The sequence below is a fragment of the Rattus rattus genome, chromosome 5 (assembly GCF_011064425.1).
Source record: "Rattus rattus isolate New Zealand chromosome 5, Rrattus_CSIRO_v1, whole genome shotgun sequence".
NCBI classification, from domain to species: domain Eukaryota; kingdom Metazoa; phylum Chordata; class Mammalia; order Rodentia; family Muridae; genus Rattus; species Rattus rattus.
In genome coordinates this window covers 87767569-87778045 of record NC_046158.1, presented here as the reverse complement: position 1 = coordinate 87778045, position 10477 = coordinate 87767569, and the positions used below count along the sequence as shown (strand labels likewise).

Here is a 10477-nt window from a genome sequence, read left to right as displayed (position 1 = left end):
CAAGTGATTAACCCTGAAATTATGTCCATAACACTACATGAACCAAGCAGATTGTGTTTATGTATTTATGCATATATATGTAACAATAACAAGAAAAAGAGGCCATAAATTTTGCAGGAAGTATAGGAAGGGCTGGAAGAGGGAAGTGGAAGTGATGCAATTCCATTTTTGTTTAAAAAATAATTTTTTAAAGAAAAACATGGTTCATGTATATTATGAACAGCTCTAAAGAAAGTTGAAATGATGACATTGGCAGGAGAATGTATGCAACTGGAAATCATCATATTATATGAAATAAGCCAGACTCAAATTCTCACCCTTCTCTCTCTCTCTTTCTCTCTCTCTCTCTCTCTCTCTCTCTCTCTCTCTCTCTCTCTCTCCCTCTTTCTCTCTGTGTAGGGCACTCATGCATGCATGTGTACATGTTTATATCTCTTTCTGTCTAGGTCATAAAACTAATGAGAGGATCATGATATGGAAGGAAGAAATCGTTAGCAAGGAGAAATACAGAGGTTAACAGAATACATAATAAGATAGTAAAAGTTGGGACTAACTTGGGCAAGAAATGGAACCAGCTAGAAGTTGGATATTGAGCTGTGGAGAAAAGAAGTGAGGGATGGGAGCAGATGGGCATAGAGTATGAATACATGACTAAAGACGTCATAATGAAACACATTACTGACATGAAATTAGACAACAATACCAAAAATATAAGTGTACGTAGGTCGAATGTGACGTGCTGGGAAAGATGGTAAAGAAGAAGTGACCAGTATTTTCCAATTTTTCCTCAACTAAGAATTTTTCTAAGATTTTTCAACGCTAAAATGGAGGAAAAATGTTGACCAAATCAAGACAGTCTGTTCAAAGTAAATAGTAAATACAGCCTGATACAAAGTAGAAATGAAAGGGTTTAAGCAGAATTCAAAATGTCAGAGTCAGCAAGAACGGGAAGAGCAGAGCAGGAATGTGGATAGAGCCCAGGCCCTTCTGTTGTTTTTGATTGGTGCATGGTGTATGTATGCATTGATAGGCTACAGTATGATAATTCAATATGCAAATAATGAATTTTATCTGTGAGGATGCAAAGGTTCATGTTTGTATATCATTCCAAGAGGCAGGAAGCAATATTTCATATCTGAACTTTAAGCTTCATTGACAGCAGAAATCACAAAATATCAAAACAAAAATGTTCTAATATTTTGTTTTTTCAACATGACTCTACAGCCAAGAGTCCTAGAACAAATTCTCTAACAAATTTGTTTAAAATGAAAATCATCATTATCCCATTTTAACTGTGGTCACTAATACAATCATTAGTAAGTGAGAAACAATATGACCCCAGTAGAGTCTCTTAGCATTTGCATTTTACTGTCTAAGAATCAGTCTTTCCATGTGCACAGTGATTAATTTCCAGTGATCATCCTGGGTACTCTTCTCATGCTTGAAGTTGGTACTAATCTCCCCATCCTGCCATAGCCTCTGGAAGAATTCTTTTCTGCAATTTAATCCCTTTAAACATCCTTTTGTTGTGAAAACACCACTGCATCTCTCCCACAGAAAAACTTGCCATCTCCAGGGAATTCATTTTGCATTATTAACACGGACCTTGTAGCCTCAGAGTCTCTCGATCTAGAGGCACTCTGAGGTTTTCTAGTGATTCTCTCTAATCCGTCACACTCATATCCAATCCCTTCCCACTCTGTCCCAATCATGATGAGGAATGAGTCAAGTTTTGTCTACTCTGCTTGGGAGTTAGTTGTCAGGGGTTGAAGAATTGAAATGCAACCATAGTATCTGTCAAACTTGGATGTCACAAGCAGTTGGCAAAGACAGTGAAGAGACAAGGGGCAGGCCTAGAAGTAGAAAAAGGAAACTCATTTCTGAGTTGACCTTCAAGAACCCCATCTCATGGCTAGTTTTTAATACTTGGAATTTTTCTTACCTCTGTTGTCAATGCTATTACCAATGGAAAATAAGTAAAAATTAAATAGCCTGTGGATTCTGTTGCAGAGGAATATTTGCCTTCAGGACCACATGGGAGAATTCCCAGCTGATTCTTGTGAACATTAGTCAGACAAACCCTGACAACAGGGAAATGTTAAAGGTAGTAAATGCAAGTAGAAAACAGGAGGAAATCTCCCTGGCTTTACATTGTGTTGAAATAAATTCCACAGAGCACTATTATGAAAACCCTGTTCCCTGCCAAGTCTTGGTCTTCACTGTGACAGTAGATTATAAATTTCCAAAAGACTTTTCATTCATTCATTCATCAAATATTTATTAAGGTCTTAGTTTGGCCCTGGAGATCTGGCCATCAACAATGTACTGCCCTTTCCTTGTAGGATCTCTCACTTCAATGAAAAAAAAAAACTGACCATTAAGATAAGAGCATTATTACTCAAAATATGTACCAAAGGTTTGATAAGTCTAAAGGGTGTTGATTAGTTTCTATGTTTTTTGTTTTGTTTTGTTTTTGTTGCTCTGAGACAGAATCATACTCCACACCCCAGGAAGTTCAGGAACTCACTATGTAGCCCAACCTGGTCTCAGGTTTCCAGCAATGAATGCTCCTGCTTCAGTCTCTGTACAATGGGTTTACAGGCATGAATCACCAGACCAGGTTAGGATTGAGGTTTTGAAGAAAGTTTTCCAGAATTGGGACCATTAAACGAAACTCCAAATAGTAGCTTGTCAGATAAGAACAGAGGAAGTGTTCTATAAGTGGCCTGGGGTGACCTGTGAAAATAGTTCGCTACTCTCTTGTCCCAGAAAACCCTACAAAATAATGCAAATCAAGTTTAAATCTTCATGTTCACTTTAAGAATATCAACAAATCCTTCAGGCCATTAAAGGTATGGATATTTGAAATCCACCAAGGGAATAAAAGATGTCACTTTAAAGTAGTAATGTGTGTTGTTCTGGCGGTACAATAGTAAAGCCAGTAGATGTACCCTGGCCAAGCCGTGGGGCTGGACACAGGGTCAGTGACTCCAAAAGAATGATAAATTTTTGCTGCACATGCTTGAAAATGCAGAGAATGGTGTCGAACTTAAGGGCTTCAATGTAGATTCTTCGGTCATTGAACATAGGTGAACAAAGCGCCTAAAATGCACTATTGAATTTACAGAGCTCAAGACTGGATTAACCCAGGGATGAGCTCTCCCTGCCACATCGAGATGATCCTCACTAAAAATGAACAAATTGCTCCAAAGCCAGAAGAAGAAAAGAGATATCTCCTAAGAAGATGAAGAAACAAACAAACAAGCAAACCTCAAGGCATGGGAATAAATTCAACACACACACACACACACACATATGAACACACACACAAATAAACACAAAGACCATAGGAATGATGCTATAGGAAGTATCTTTAATAAGATCCAAAACATGAAATGTCCACAGACTGTGTTTAAGATATAAATAGGAAAGGTGAGAGTAGAGAATTTAGGGTACAGCCAATGGGATCATGGAAAGCGAGCAAAGGACTGTGTATTTTATTCTTTAGATCATGGAGAATTAAAAGATTTTTATACAGAAGAAAAGATTCACCTTGAAAACTTGACTATGAAATACTGTCAGGGGTGAATTTTAGAGGACAAAACTGAAGTTAAGGTCAGCCTGGGGGCTGTTATAATGGCTAAAAACATCCGCTGGCTTAAGGTAAAGCAACAGTAAAGCAGTGACAGAGGGCTCGGAGCGTGGAATAATTTAAAGACAGGCAATAGCATCAGTAATCATAGCAAGTGGCTCTATAGCACTTGTAAGTGAGGCATTGTTACAATGCTCGAAACCACATACCTGGTAGGCAACTTAATTATTCTCATTTCATAGGCCATGAGATTAAAACTAATAGGGCTGAGAACGTTGCCAAAGGTCATTTGCCATGAAGACAGATTATCCCACTGTGTCAGGAGGGGGAATGTGATTGTTCCTTCATTATCATGGTATGAATTAAGGCCTAATTGGGACCTACAATTAGTTCACCACCTCAGTAGAGTTCAGAAAATTGGGTTTCTTACAAAGTTGTTCTGGTAGAAACATCCAATCGGGATCTGAAGACTGAAGCCCAGGAGAGCAGTCTGAATTAAACCAACAGGTTTATGAGATGCCTGGAAACAGATGGCAAACTGGACCTTGAGCAATGGAAGAGAATATCTAAGAAAAGGAAGTGGAAGAGTGATTACTAGATGATATAAGACTTAGCTTGAAGGGATTTATCTTGATCTAGTAGAGAAAGAGGTGTCTATTCACGAGATGGAGAAGGATGGAGAGGTCAGAAGATTGCTTTAGAAAATAGAAAACAGAATTCATGAAAGTAAAAAAAAGAACTGATATTAATTGATATTGTTGGGTAGTGGCAATGCCTTTTATCCCAGCACAGAGGAGTTCAAGGCCAGCCTGGTCTATAGAGTTCCAGGACAGCTAGGGCAAATAGCCTCCCTTGGGGGGTAGGGGGGGAGGCGAAAAGAAAAATTAATCTTTAAAAAGAAGGGAAGCATTCCTAGAAAGACAAAACCTGCATATTGCCCCATATGCATATTATATGCCAATTAGCTCGTACAAAATACATTAGCTAGGGAATGAACAAAGAGTCACATAGGACAAGAAACAGGAAGATTTTAAGTGAGTGTAGGCTTAGGGGGACAACAGAGACACCAGGAAGCTTGGAAGAAGAACCGCAAACACACAGTTTGAGTACATCATGATGTTATCTAATATGTTGCATGATTCTTTAAAGTATAAAAACATGACAAATTGAGGACTTGTTGGAAAGAAGGATTTCTCCAGGATAGGGAGGAAACAAGAAAGGGAATAGGGAATGAAAATGACTGAGTCATATATAAACATATACATATACATAAATACATACACACACATACACACATATATACACACATATGAAAGTGTGGGAGTGAAAAGATAAAAATAAAATACTATTTTTTATGTATTTTTCAAAAAATAGAGAAGAGAGCATAGGGGACAAAATCTACAAAAAAAATACTCAGTAAAAGTAAACTTTGAAAGATCCATGAATTTTTTAACAAACAGAAATCTGATGGTGACCTTCAAAAGGGTATTTTGCAACTGAGACCAAGAGTTGCCACCGATTAGAGTCACATGAAAGCAAGACTTTCTAGACATGGAAATCAGACTCCTTTTGTAAAGCAACCTTTTCAAAAACACCATATGTAAGCTCAACATCTTCTTTTCTCCCACCCTTCCATCTCCTCCATCCAACTCCTCTCATGCCGTCCCTTCAAAATTCATGATCTCTTTAATTATTATTGTCACTTGCATATTCATATATATCTATACACATCGATATATATATATAATCTACTGAGTCCATTTAGCCTTGCTCATATGTACATGAGTCCAGGACTGACCACCTATGTGAGAACTCATCCTTGGAGGAAATGACTTTTCCCTCTCTAGCAGGCATTGAACACCTGTAGAGGTCAGAACTGGTGTTGTCATTATGCTCATCTTGTTCAGGCACCCCTATGGTTAACAGTTCATGGGTACAGTTTCTCTGTCATATATAGAAGATACTATCGCACAGCCCATGTCTTGGTATTCTGGCTTTTTACAATCAGTCTGCCCGCTCTAATTTTCTCTGACTCTAGGTATAGGGATGACTGTATCAATTGCAAATGTTCAATTAGGATGAACATCCCACAGCCATTCTTTCTCTGCATTTTGATCAGTTAGGGATTTCTGCAGTAGTTTCCATAAAAGAAGGTTATTTGATGAGAGGCAAGAGCTAAACATATCCGTGGCATGAGGATACATTTAGAAGATAGTTAGAAATTATATAGATGTAGGAATGTGGCAGTTATAGGCTCTCCTCTATTATATAATGATCTCTGCAGCCTCAAGAAGTTTGCTAGATTTACAGTACCAGGCATAAATTCCTTCCTATCTAGTGAACCTTAAGTCCAATTAAACAATTCTCAGCTATCCCTAAGATAAGAAAAAAAAGTGTCATTATTGTACCACCCTACTACTGTCGATATCTTGCCAGCCCAGTCACTTTTGTATTTCATGGTTTTACTGTCAGGGTAGGACTACTGATTATTCTTTCTTGGGAGCTTGCATAGCACCTTCTCATATGAGAGCCAGTCCTAAAAGGGGAAGCTTCCAGGTCAATTCCAGTATGACTGCTCCAGACTATCATTTGAAGGTCAGAAAAACACAACCCTTACAATTAATATAGAAATCAGAGATTCCTTGTAAAAAAAAAGTTATCTCTGTACAAATGAATAGGGAGCTAGAGTGTTAGTCTAGCAAGAAGGATTTGGAAAGTCAGAGAAGTAGTCATGGAATAGACTGCCAAAAAGCTGCAGATTAATAAATTGGAACTTTAAGGACAATCCTAGAAGTAGGTGCAGTCTCTTCTGAGGGACACAGAGGGGTAGTGATCACAGATTACACTGGAAATTGCTTCTACCCCTTGGGCGACTATTGGCTCTGCATAGCAGCTGCCTCTATGGTTTTGCTGGTGAGCCTAGGGAACTTTTTGTTTAGTCAGGATAGCAGTCATGGAACTGTTCTAAACAGAAATATAGGCAAGTAAAGAAAACTGGGGTCCACTGGTTACTTTTTTCCCTGTCTTATCACCATCTTAAACTAGGGTGGCCCACTTAGGGCGATGCCTTCTGCTTTTCTACTGTTGGTCAAACTCCATGTCAGTCCAAGGCAACAAAAAACAGTTTGTTATAGAACCAGAAAAATGAGAGTAGAAACATGGCTCTAGCAAAGGACCCTTGAGAGTGTGATAGAGGGCAGCAATGCCATGGTGTTACAAAATGACTCAAAAGAGACACCGATGATGTGTGATGAGACCTGAGTGGAAAGATTAGCTTATCACATGACAGTGAGCCCTGGATTCTTAGAGGAAAGGAAGGCAGAGAGGGTATGTGTGGCCACTGAAACATCCATAGGAGGACAGGTGTGTGGAAACGAGAAGGACTTCCCTGTAGATTGGAAAGGAGAGATGCAGCTGAGCAGAGCAGAGTCAAGAGTCAAAACAGGAGGATGGAAATTTTTGTGAGGTCAAAAAAGAGAACGGTGTGCTTAAGAAAGACCGTGGGGCTCGAAAACACATGACTGGAGACTGAGTAATTGAATAAAGACTGAGAGCATGGTTGCTAAGAGCAACACAGACAAGAAAAAGCACGGTTTCCCCTGCTCTGGAATAAGAGCTTTCACAACACAAGGTGTGATTCAGCACTGGACAGCTGTGTCTGCATCGTGTCTGTGTCCAGAAGGGGCTTTGTGCTACTTAATGGACTAAGGAGCAAACCTGGAAACAAGAAGCTAGCGGAAAGAGAACTGCACATCCTCCGAGGCACAGCTCACTGGAGTCTGCAACAATAATTAGATCAATATTTAGAGCAGAGCCTCTCAACCTTAGCACAAGTGACAATTTATCCTGGACAGTTTTTAGTTAGGAAAGGCTGCCTTATGCCAGTTAGGCTGGTTAGTGGACTTTCTAGCCCTTATTTCGTAGACAACAATAGTGGACCCCAAATTGTAATACCTAAACATTTTTCTAGAGTTTGTCAAATGCCTTCTGGACAGCAGAATCATCTTGGTGGAGAACATGAATTTAGAATAAAGTAGCCTACACTTTTCCCTTTCACTCTTGTCCCTTTTGTCCAAATAGAGGATTATACATGCAGTTTAAAGGGCCTCTCTAAGACTGGGATTGTAACTCGACACTCAGAGTGCTGGCCTAGCACGTAATCATCCTTGGTTCAGTCTGCAGCATTTGCAACAGTGGCTTGGAAGACAACCCTTTCCTTGCATACTCCCTACCCCTTCCGATGGCCCAGTGAAGGAAAAAGCAGCCCCAGGCTTCTCTTTAGGAATATTTCCTCATTGGCCTAATTTGGCTGGGACCTTCTTCTGAGCAACAGCCATTCATTGGACTGCATGCATATCTTTAATTTCCAACTGACTCCAGGAAGCAACTGTTTCACTTCCTCACAGGCCATAACCCCTAAGAGGCAAAGTCTTCAGGCTTCAGTGAGTCAGCCCTGACAGGGACAGAGAAGAACAGAATCAGAGGAGGGCTATGGCTACAGGGGATCCTAGGTACCTGAAGACATTTTAGTCAGTAGGCAGTGAAGACACTTGTACAACTCTTCAGCAGAGCATTTTGTTTGGTGGGCTTGGCATGGGGGCCAGGAGGGAAGGTAGAGGAAATGAAGAAGCCTCTCAAAACAACAGAAGTGATATCTTCTTGTGTATTTATAAAGACGAGTTTTTAAAAAGAGATTTGTTGGACAGTGAGTCATCACCAACATTTGATGGATATGATTCAGATGACCTTCCCTGACAGCAGATTCTGAAAACACAGGCTAAAGTTTCCTGATTGTTCCAAACCCCTCAAAGTGTTCTAAAAGGCAGTATTGTCAGCTTGTTTTTTAATCATCCAACTCTGTGGTAGGGTTGTTCATAGGTTCAAAGCAAATAACCATCCCTGGCTCTGTCCAGTAGAATTGATGCTTAGTGTCAGGTTCAGAACACAGGCATAAGGTAGAATTCAAAGGCTGTCTGACTTAGAATGAGACATTTTAGCAACCCAGACTTTCATTTACTTTTAGTAACAGGAAGGTAGAGGTACCATGGACAGTGACGAGGTCCCCCTCTAGCATTCCTTGATGGTTCAATATTCATCCAAGTATCCATTCTTTGAATCCTTAATGTTGTGCTTATCCCTTATCATGGAATTCTGTCATTTCCCTCCTGGGCTATAAGCATTCATAACAGTCAAAGCCTCTGCCTCACCCACTACCATCTTCTGCCCTACCTAGGCATCCATCCCTTCTGAAGACACCAAACCTGGACACTGTTGCTGATGCCAAGAAGTGCTTGTTGACAGGATCCTGGTATGACTGTTCCTTGAATGGTTCTACCAGCACCTGACCAATACAGATGCAGATGTTCACAGCCAACCATCAGACTGAGCCTCGGGACCCCAATGGAAGAGGTAGGGGAAGGACTGAAGAAACTGATTGCAACCCTATAGGAAGAACAATATCAACTAACCAGACCACCCAGAACTCCCAGAGACTAAACCATTAATCAAAGAGTATACAAAGAAGGATCCATGGCTCCAGATACATACGTAGCAGAGGATGGCACTATCTGACATCAATGTAAGGGAAGGCCCTTGGTCTTGTGGAGATTTGATACCCCAATGTAGGGGGATGCTAATGCAGTAGTGGGAGAATGTGTGGAGGAGCACCCTCATAAAGGCAAAGGGGATGGGAGGGGGGAATGGGACAAGGGTGTTGTGGAAGGGTAACCAGGAAGAGGGATATGATTTGAAATGTAAATGAATAAAATTATTAATACAAAAAGATGTTGAACATTTAAGCATTGGAGAGCTAGAGATTATGTCACTCAAGTATTTAGCAATATTCCCACTCTTTGCTCTCCACCTATATTCAGAAGCCTGGCTATTCTTAGATTCAGCAAGAACCTTAGGACTTTTAGAGTATCTTTTGGCTTATTCTGATTCAAACAGAATTCTACACTTCAGTGTAAACTGAATTTTCACTTGGAAAGACTTAGACTGGAATCATTATTCAAACCTAAAGAGGCTCCAGCAATAAGAAAAGTCCTTTGTGAGATGCAAACTCTCTTAGAGGAGAGTCTTATTAATACAATGGCCATATAATTTATTACCCGAGCCATTACACGTCCAAATGTGAAAGGCAGTACTTATGATAGGATATTAATACTATAGGCTTAATCCAGACTGTTCTGACCAACTAGAGCATCTTATATAGTCATACTACAGTTGTGTTTGGCAGAAGAATTAAGACCTTTATGGCAGTGCAAGATCAAAAGAGATGGCAGCACCTCAGTGAGCAACATGGGAAATTGGCAGTTCAGCAATAGATACACCAAGAAACTGAGAGGACTGCTCATCAGCACTCCAAAGCAACATGCAAAAGCTCATTCCTTAGGCGTTCAGGAGCAGGGACTATTTTCTCTCCACGTGGTCTACTGGAGATGTAGTATTGCAGTATCAAGTGATGATTCAATGTATAAGTTCTGGGCACAAATCTATCTAGACATCTATTTGGAACCCTCACTGCTGCGAGAGCTGGGACCAGACTCTTCCACATCTGTGTATCTCATTTTCTCATCCAGAAGGTGATCTTTGAGGGAGGTTGTGGTGAACAAAACTAAGAACAATGTCTAATACATCTAGAGGCCCTAGATAGATATTAATTCTTAAGAAGTTAAAAAAGAAAAAGGAAAATAGTACATAAAGCCAAGAGATCATCTTATCATTGATAAGAGTGTTGTCCATTTTCACACTGAGAAAATTAACTTACATTAGCGAGAAAAGGGTTATTTTGACTCATAGCTTGCAACAGAGTGGGTTTATTGTTTAGGACCTACGGAGAAACACAACATCATTGTGATTTAACATGGAGTGACACACTGCTTA

General features: G+C 40.0%; 1 pseudogene; it reads left to right on the top strand.

Annotated features, from left to right (window-relative positions):
- The first annotated feature begins 626 nt into the window (after positions 1-626).
- Positions 627-10180, top strand: LOC116900942 (annotated as a pseudogene).
- The last annotated feature ends 297 nt before the right edge of the window (positions 10181-10477 follow it).